The sequence below is a fragment of the Triticum aestivum genome, chromosome 4A, assembly GCF_018294505.1.
Source record: "Triticum aestivum cultivar Chinese Spring chromosome 4A, IWGSC CS RefSeq v2.1, whole genome shotgun sequence".
Taxonomy (NCBI): domain Eukaryota; kingdom Viridiplantae; phylum Streptophyta; class Magnoliopsida; order Poales; family Poaceae; genus Triticum; species Triticum aestivum.
Window position 1 is genome coordinate 45,761,848 of NC_057803.1, and position 8,868 is coordinate 45,770,715.

Consider the following 8,868-nt stretch of genomic DNA (forward strand, 5'->3'; position numbering starts at 1 on the left):
GGGCGCGGGCGCGGAGAAGCTCGGGCCGCGAGGGCCAGCCTTGGGCCCCGGTGGGCCCGCGCGGGATGGCTGCGCGGTGATGCGGTCCCAGGACACGTGGCAGCGCCTCAGTGGCTGCGAACGGCGGCGGAGTTTGTCCGGGCTGGGACGGACATTGTCCGGCCGCGCGCGAGGTGGAAATTTAGGGTTTCGGAGAGGGGGATCCGCGAATTTGAACGAGGGGGTCTATAAATAGAGGTAGAGGGAGCTAGGAGAGTCCAAATGAGGTGCAGTTTTCGGCCACGCGATCGTGATCGAACGATCTAGATGATGGAGAAGGCTTAGGTGGGTTTTGGGTCAAATTGGAGGGGTGTTGGGCTGCAACACATAGAGGCCTTATCGGTCCCTCGGTTAACCGTTGGAGTATCAAATAAAGTCCAAAAAATACGAAACTTGACAGGCGGTCTACCGTTAGTAAACCAAGGCCGCTTGGCAAGTCTCGGTCCAATCCGGAAATGTTTAATACCCACACACGAAAGAAAGCTAGAAATGGCCACCAGAGGAGAACGAAGCGCCGAAATGCAAAACAGACAACGGGGAAAATGCTCGAATGCATGAGACGAACACGTATGCAAATGCAATGCACATGATGACATGATATGAGATGCATGACAGCGATAACAGCACACGGAGACAAAAACCCGAACCCGAGAAAATAAAATAACTTAACACCGGAAATGGCAAGAGTTGGAGTACAAATTGGGAAAGTCATATCCGGGGTGTTACAACACTCCACCACTGCGAAAGGATCTCGTCCCGAGATCTAGGACTGAAAGAACGCCGGGTACTCAGAACGGAGGTGATCCTCGCGTTCCCAGGTAGCTTCATGGTCGGAATGGTGTGACCACTTGACTTTGAGAAATTTGATTGACTTATTGCGAGTCTTGCGTTCAGTCTCTTCAAGAATAACAACTGGGTGCTCACGATAATAGAGATCTTCTTGGATCTCAATGTCCTCGAAGTTGACGGTGCGGTCAGGAGTCTTGAAGCACTTTCAGAGCTGAGAGACATGGAACATGCCCTGAACATTTGCAAAGTTTGAAGGAAGCTCGAGTTGATAGGCGAGGTCGCCTCTCTTGCTGACAATCTTGAAAGGTCCCACGTATCTAGGGGCAAGCTTCCCTTTGATACCGAAGCGACGAGTACCTTTCAAAGGAGAGACGCGGAGGTAAACATGATCTCCGATCTCGAAAGCCAAATCACGGTGCTTACTATCATAGTAGCTCTTTTGGCGGGATTGGGCTGCTTTGAGGTTATCTCGAATGACTTTGCACATTTCCTCTGCCTCTGTGATTAAGTCATTACCCAAAAGCTGACGTTCACTGGTTTTAGACCAATTGAGAGGGGTACGACACTTCCTGCCATATAGAATTTCAAATGGGGCCTTGCCCGAACTTGCTTGAAAACTGTTGTTGTAGGAGAATTCAGCATAAGGAAGACAATCTTCCCACTTCATGCCGAAAGAGATCACACAAGCCCTGAGCATATCTTCAAGAATCTGGTTGACACGCTCGACTTGACCGCTAGTTTGAGGATGGAAAGCTGTGCTGAAGCGGATGTTGGTGCCCATGGCCTTCTGAAAAGAATCCCAAAACTTGGATCTAAAGATGCTGCCACGGTCTGAAGAGATCACTTGTGGAATACCGTGCAGAGAGACAATCCGAGAGGTATAGAGTTCTGCCAATTGAGCTGCAGTGATTGACTCTTTGATAGGCAGAAAGTGAGCCACTTTGGTGAGTTTGTCGATGACAACGAATATAGCATCATTGCCACGTTTGGACTTTAGAAACCCAGTCACGAAGTCCATCTCAATGTGGTCAAACTTCCATTCTGGAATGGCAAGAGGTTGGAGGAGACCAGCTGGCCTTTGGTGTTCTGCCTTCACTCTTCTGCAGACATCACATTCATTTACGAATTGAGCAATCTCGCGCTTCATTCGAGTCCACCAATAAGCCTGTTTGAGGTCCTGATACATCTTCGTGCTCCCAGGGTGGATGGAGAGGAAAGAATTGTGAGCCTCGTTCACGATCACTTTACGAAGTTCACCTTTGGGTACCACAATACGATCCTCGAAGAAGAGAGTGTCCTTGTCATCAAGGCGGTAGCACTTGTACTTGGGTTGACTCTTGGCAATCCCAATCTTCACCTTTTTCACCATAGCATCAAGAAGCTGGGCTTGGCGAATCTGGTCTTCCAAGGTAGGAGAGACTTGAAGGTTGGCGAGGAAACCTTGAGGAACAACTTGCATATTAAGTTTACGGAAAGCTTCACAAAGCTCGGGTTGATAAGGCTTAAGAATCAGACTGTTGCAGTAAGCCTTTCTGCTCAATGCGTCAGCAATCACATTGGCCTTGCCTGGAGTATACTCGATACTCGGATTATACTCTTGAATCATTTCGACCCATCGAGTTTGCCTGAGGTTGAGATTAGGCTGAGTGAAGATGTACTTGAGACTCTTGTGATCAGTGAAAATGTCCACTTTTCTTCCCAATAAGAGATGTCTCCAAGTCAAAAGAGCATGCACAACTGCCGCCAACTCGAGATCATGAGTGGGGTAGTTTTTCTCATTAGGCTTCAACTAGCGAGAGGTATAAGCAACAACTTTCTTCTCTTGCATCAAAACTGCGCCAAGACCTTGGAGAGAGGCATCACAAAAGACCTCGTACGGTTTGGATTCATCAGGCGGAGTGAGAACTGGAGCAGTGATCAATTTCTCTTTCAAAGTGTTGAAAGCAATGTCACACTCTGGAGACCAAACGTACTTGACGTGCTTCTGGAGGAGATTAGAGAGAGGCTTCGCGATCTTAGAAAAGTTTTCAACGAATCTTCGGCAATAGCTTGCGAGACCGAGGAAGCTACGGAGTTGCTTCACGTTCTGAGGAGGTTCCCAATTCACAATTGCAGACACCTTCTCAGGATTCACGGCAATGCCCTTGGCAGAGATGATATGACCAAGATAAAGAACCTCATCGAGCCAAAATTCACACTTGGAGAACTTGGGGTAGAACTGGTGTTCCCTGAGCTTATTGAGTACCAAACGCAAGTGCTTGGCATGATCTTCCTTGTTCTTGGAGAAAACCAGAATGTCGTCGAGATAGACCAAAATGAAGTCATTGGTGTAGGCGTTGAAGATGAAGTTCATCATACGAGAGAACGTCGGAGGAGCGTTGGCGAGGCCAAAAGAGATGACAGTGTATTCGTATGAACCATAGCTTGTCCTGAAAGCCATCTTGGGAATATCTTGCTCACGGATTCGAATCTGATGATAACCCATACGGAGATCAAGCTTGGAGAATACTTGGGCACCTTTGAGTTGTTCGAACAACTCATTGATGTTGGGAAGTGGGTATTTGTTCTTGATGGTCTTCTTGTTCAATGGACGGTAATCAACACAAAGTTGGTCCGTTCCATCCTTCTTCTTCACAAAAAGAACACGACAACCCCACGGAGAAGAACTAGGCCGGATGAGACCCATTTTCTCTTGAATATCGAGTTGCTTCTTCAGCTCCTTCAACTCTTCAGGTCCGAGATTGTAAGGACGTTTGCACACAGGTTCCGTGCCGGGCTCAAGATCAATAACGAATTCAACTGGCCGGTGCGGAGGCATTCCTGGAAGCTCTTCTGGAAAGACGTCTTGATATTCGCAAACGACTGGAATTTGAGAGATGGCATCGAGTTCTCCCTTCTCATTGAGAGAAAACAGACGGATAGTATCATCACGAGCAGCAAAGACAATTACATCCTCAGACGAATGAGTCAATTGAATCTGCCTGGCTGCACAATCAAGCCGAGCCTTGTGCTTAGAAAGCCAATCCATTCCGAGAATAAGATCAATATCCGAGTCACCAAGAACCGTTGGAGAAGCCAGAAACTTGTAGTCTCCCAAAGTGATAGTAACATCCGGAGCAATGAAGTTAGCATGCATGCGCTTACCGGGAGATACAACTGCTAATGGACTAGGCAAAATTTGCAAAGCCAAACCATGCTTAGATGAAAACGGTCTCGAGATGAAACAATGCGATGCACCCGTGTCAAAAAGAACTTTTGCAGGAATATCATTAACAGGAAGGTTACCCATAATGACATCTGATGAGTCCTCTGCCTGAGCTGCATTCATCAAGTTGACCTTGGCGGACTTGGGGTTATGCTTGACCACAGCTGTACTTGCCGATATGACAGGAGGAGGAGGAGGAAGACGCCTCTGGTTGAAACACTTGTTGGCATAGTGACCCTTCTGTTGGCACTTGTTGCACGTGACCTCTGAAAGCGGATGGTGATACGGAGCACTCGATCTTGGAGGTTGAGACGAAGTCTTGTTCTGAAAGCCAGGGTTGGGTGGGTGGGAAGAACCACTGCCACCTTTGCTCTTCTGCTGATATGGCTGACGAAATGGAGGAGGAGGAAGCCAATACTTCTGCTGCTTGGCCACTTGAGTAGAGGAAGAAGGAGTAACATCTCTGACTCGCTTCTTGGAAGCATCACACCTCAACTGAGCAGCCTCTTGCTTCAGTGCCATGTTGTAGAACTCATCGTACCTCAAGGGCTCAAAGAGAACAAGAGCTAGCTGAATTTCTTCTCTGAGACCACCCCTGAACTGGTATATCATGCTCTTCTCATCAGGGACGTCCTGCTTGGCAAAGCGGGCGAGCTTCTGGAACAACTTGTTGTAGTCATAGACAGACAAAGAGCCTTGCTTCAGGTTGCGGAATTCCTCACGCTTGCTTTCAACCACGCTCTGAGGAATATGATGAGCTCGGAAATCTCGACGGAATTCATCCCAGGTGATAACACGTCCACCTCTGGAATCCTTGTACTGCTGGAACCAATCTGCAGCTTGATCTTTGAGTTGGAAGGAAGCGAACTTGACAAAGTCCTCAGGCCTGACGTTACTGCACTTGAAATGCTTGCACAGATCCACAAGCCAATCGTCAGCATCGGTTGCCTCAACACAATTGCTGAAAGTCTTTGGCCCATTAGCAAGGAACTGGTTGAGTGTAGCAAAGTGATTCTGATTGTTGCCTTGGTTCCCTTGGTTGCCTTGATTGCGCTCTTGGAGAATTTGCATGATCAATTGTGTGTTTGCATTGGTTGCGGCCATCACAGCTTGCCATGCCTCCGGAGGAGGTGGAGGTGGTGGCGGATCAGGATTCGGAGTCATGCGCGTTGGAGGAGCCATCCTGAAGAGGTTGACGTCCATTAGCACATTGATAGACAAATATTGAAGCTGAATCCAACGGAATGAAAATTCCAACATATAGTCTTCACATCCGAACAAAATGAATGAATGCATCCTCTTGAAATGGTCACATATCCATAAATTGAGATGCCACGTAGAATTAAGGTAGAGAAATAAATCAACAAGGTACGGATCAAGAACGAATAATCGGTAAGAAATCCCAATCTCAAACAAATATCCGTGGAAGAAGAACTAGAGCTACTAGAATTCCCACCTATGAAACTCCCGAACCTTTCCGGTTATGCAATCAGGTGTTGGGGATACAGGGGAAGCATAATATCTCACCCAAACTAGCAAATCCTACATCCAGCTGTATCCATCCTTCAACACATAACCAAGAAACCTTCGGAAACCATTTACCTCAACCTTCTAAAAGCATCTATTATACAAGTTATGGTGATACTCCCGAACTCCCGCCCCAGTACTGGGTGGCGTCGAGGTTATCTCACCAACGAACTGCATAAAAGAGATTTTCAATGTCGACGTACTAAACTCAGGTATTCCAGAACTATAACGATAAAATTATGACGACAACACCTCAGAGCTCAACTCCCCGGGACACTTGCACAAAACCCCTGACAGGAGGCACCAAGACAATGTTCTCATCATAAAACCATCAGAACGATTCCAAGATACCCGCGTGATCCTAAAAAAAATTTAGTGAAATTTGGGAAGAGAAAAGTCAATACTCTACGTCAGGATGCCTTACCAGAGCGATGAGTAGACTGGGAAGTAAAAAGAATTCCTAAACTCTCCGATATATAATTCCTAATGACTCAAAACATTTTTCTGGACACAACTCGGCCGCTAAAAATGATGAAGCAATGGGGCTCCTAAGGTCGGGGAAGGCTCTGATTACCAACTTGTAACACCCTCGATGCGACTATATCTCCCACGTGTCGAGGCACGACTTAGAGGCATAATCGCATTGAAGGCATATGTCGCAAGTTAGGCAATCTTCACAACATCCCATGTAATATAGATAATAAAAGGGGAGATAACATAGTTGGCTTACACTCGCCATGTCAATCAAGTACATAAGTAACATTACATCATCCAAACACTCATGGCCTGACTATGGCGCCAAAATAAAAGAGAACCCAACATGCGACATGGTCCCAATCACCCCCAACTGGGCACCACTACTGATCATCAGGAAAGGAAACATAGTAACGTTGAGAGTCTTTGTCGAACTCCCACTTGAGCTCAAACGCGTCACCTGAAGCGGAATCATCAGGCCCTGCATCTGGTGTAATAGTAATCTGTGAGCCACAGGGACTCAGCAATCTCGCACCCTCGCGATCAAGACTATTTAAGCTTATAGGTAAGGCAAGGTAAAATATGTGGAGCTGCAGCAAGCGACTAGCAAATATGGTGGCTAACTTATTCGCATAAGAGAGCGAGAAGAGGAGGCAAAGCGCGAGCGAGAAACTAGAGAACAACCTACGCAAACATTACTCCAACACCGTGTCCATTTCCCGGACTCCGCCGAGAAGAGGCCATCACGGTAACACACTCAGTTGATTCATTTTAATTAAGTTAAGGTTCAAGTTATCTACAACCGGACATTAACAAATTCCCATCTGCCCATAACCGCGGGCACGGCTTTCGAAAGTTCAAAACCCTAAAGGGGAGTCCCAACTTAGCCCATGACAATCTCTCACGGTCAACGAAGGAATAGACCTCCTCCCAAGACGTTCCGATCAGACTCGGTATCTCGGTTCTTCAAGACACTTCGACAGGTTAAAACAAGACCAGCAACACCGCCCGAATGTGCCGACAAATCCCGATAGGAGCTGCACATATCTCTTTCTCAGGGCACACTCAGATTGTCTTAGGTACGGGTAGGCCAGCCCAGAGTTGCCCCTGGTGGCCACCGGTAGCTGACAGGTGGACCAACACTCAAAGGAGCACTGGCCCGGGGGGGTTTAAAATAAGATGACCCTCGGGCTCCGGAAACCCAAGGGGAAAAGAGGCTAGGTGGCAAATGGTAAAACCAAGGTTGGGCATTGCTGGAAAAGCTTTAATCAAGGTGAACTATCAAGGGGTTCCCATTATAACCCAACCGCGTAAGGAACGCAAAATCCGGGAACATAACACCGATATGACGGAAACTAGGGCGGCAAGAGTGGAACAAAACACTAGGCGAGAGGCTGAGCCTTCCACCCTTTACCAAGTATATAGATGCGTTAAGATAACATGGCAATATAATGATATCCCAACAAGTAAATAAATGTTCCAACAAGGAACGGTCTCCAATCTTCACCTGCAACTAGCAACGCTATAAGAGGGGCTGAGCAAAGCGGTAACATAGCCAATCAACGGTTTGCTAGGACATGGTGGGTTAGAGGTTTGACATGGCAATTTGGGAGGCTTGAAAGCAAGTGGTAGGCATCGTAGCATTGGCATAGCAAAAGAGCGAGCAAACTAGCATAGCGAAGATAGTAGTGATTTCGAGGGTATGATCATCTTGCCTGCAAAGTTGTCAGAGTTGACTGGATCCTTGAAAGCAAACTCAACGGGATCCTCGTTAGTGAACTCGTCTCCCGGCTCTACCCAAACAAGACAAACAAGCAACAAGGACACAAATCAACCACGTGCAAGATCTCAAACAATATGATGCAATGATGATATGCTATGCGGGATGCGATGCGGGATGCATAAGCAAGATTTGACAAGGAAAGCATGAACCTGGCCTTAACTTGGAAATCCAAGCGTGCCACTGGAAATATGAGATGAAATCTCTTGAAAACGATATAAAGAACGCCGGAATCGGAGTTACGGTTTGGAAATGGCAAGCGATTCAAATATGGCACCGGTCTGCGATTTACAGCAAGTAGCCATCTAAATGCAATGAGATGAACATGCTACATCACCCAAACATGACAACAAAATACATGGCAGGGATGCATACAAGATGCTTAACAAAAGTCTAGCACTGATCTACGGCCAATTCATCCATTAACAGGTTCAAACAAGCATGGCAAAAATGCATATGGCAAACAGATCTCAGACTTAGTGAAATTATCACTTGTCTGGAATTTCAGATCAGGTAGCACTCTTCGGAGCAACAAAACTACATGCTACAGGGCCTGAACATGGCAAAGTAAAGCATGGCATGGAGCTACTCAAAGAGCTTAACAAAAGTCCCTTAGTGACCTTGAGCCAAAAGGGATCAGAAAATACAATTGCAAGCATGTGAACATAGCAAAAACATAACCAGATCACAGACTTAGTGAAAACTGGAGCATGCTGAAAACAGGATATCAAGTAGGCATGTTTATGAGCTCGATGCACTCAATACGGAGCAAGTCATGACAAAATAAGCATACATCTATGAAGAACACACAAAATGCAAGCTAGATATGGCAAGAACAATAGCATAGCATGCACGGATTAACTACAACATCATCGGCAAAATTGCAAACAAGTTGACAATCTGCCCAGATTCACAAAGTAGCAAAAGTAGAGCTCGATTGACTCAAGCTAGGGTGCTCCATAATTGCAAACAAAGACAAGGATGGATAGAGCACTACAAGATTAACAAAACATCCTTACTGATCATCCTCAAAAGAGGCACGGATCACTAGGAA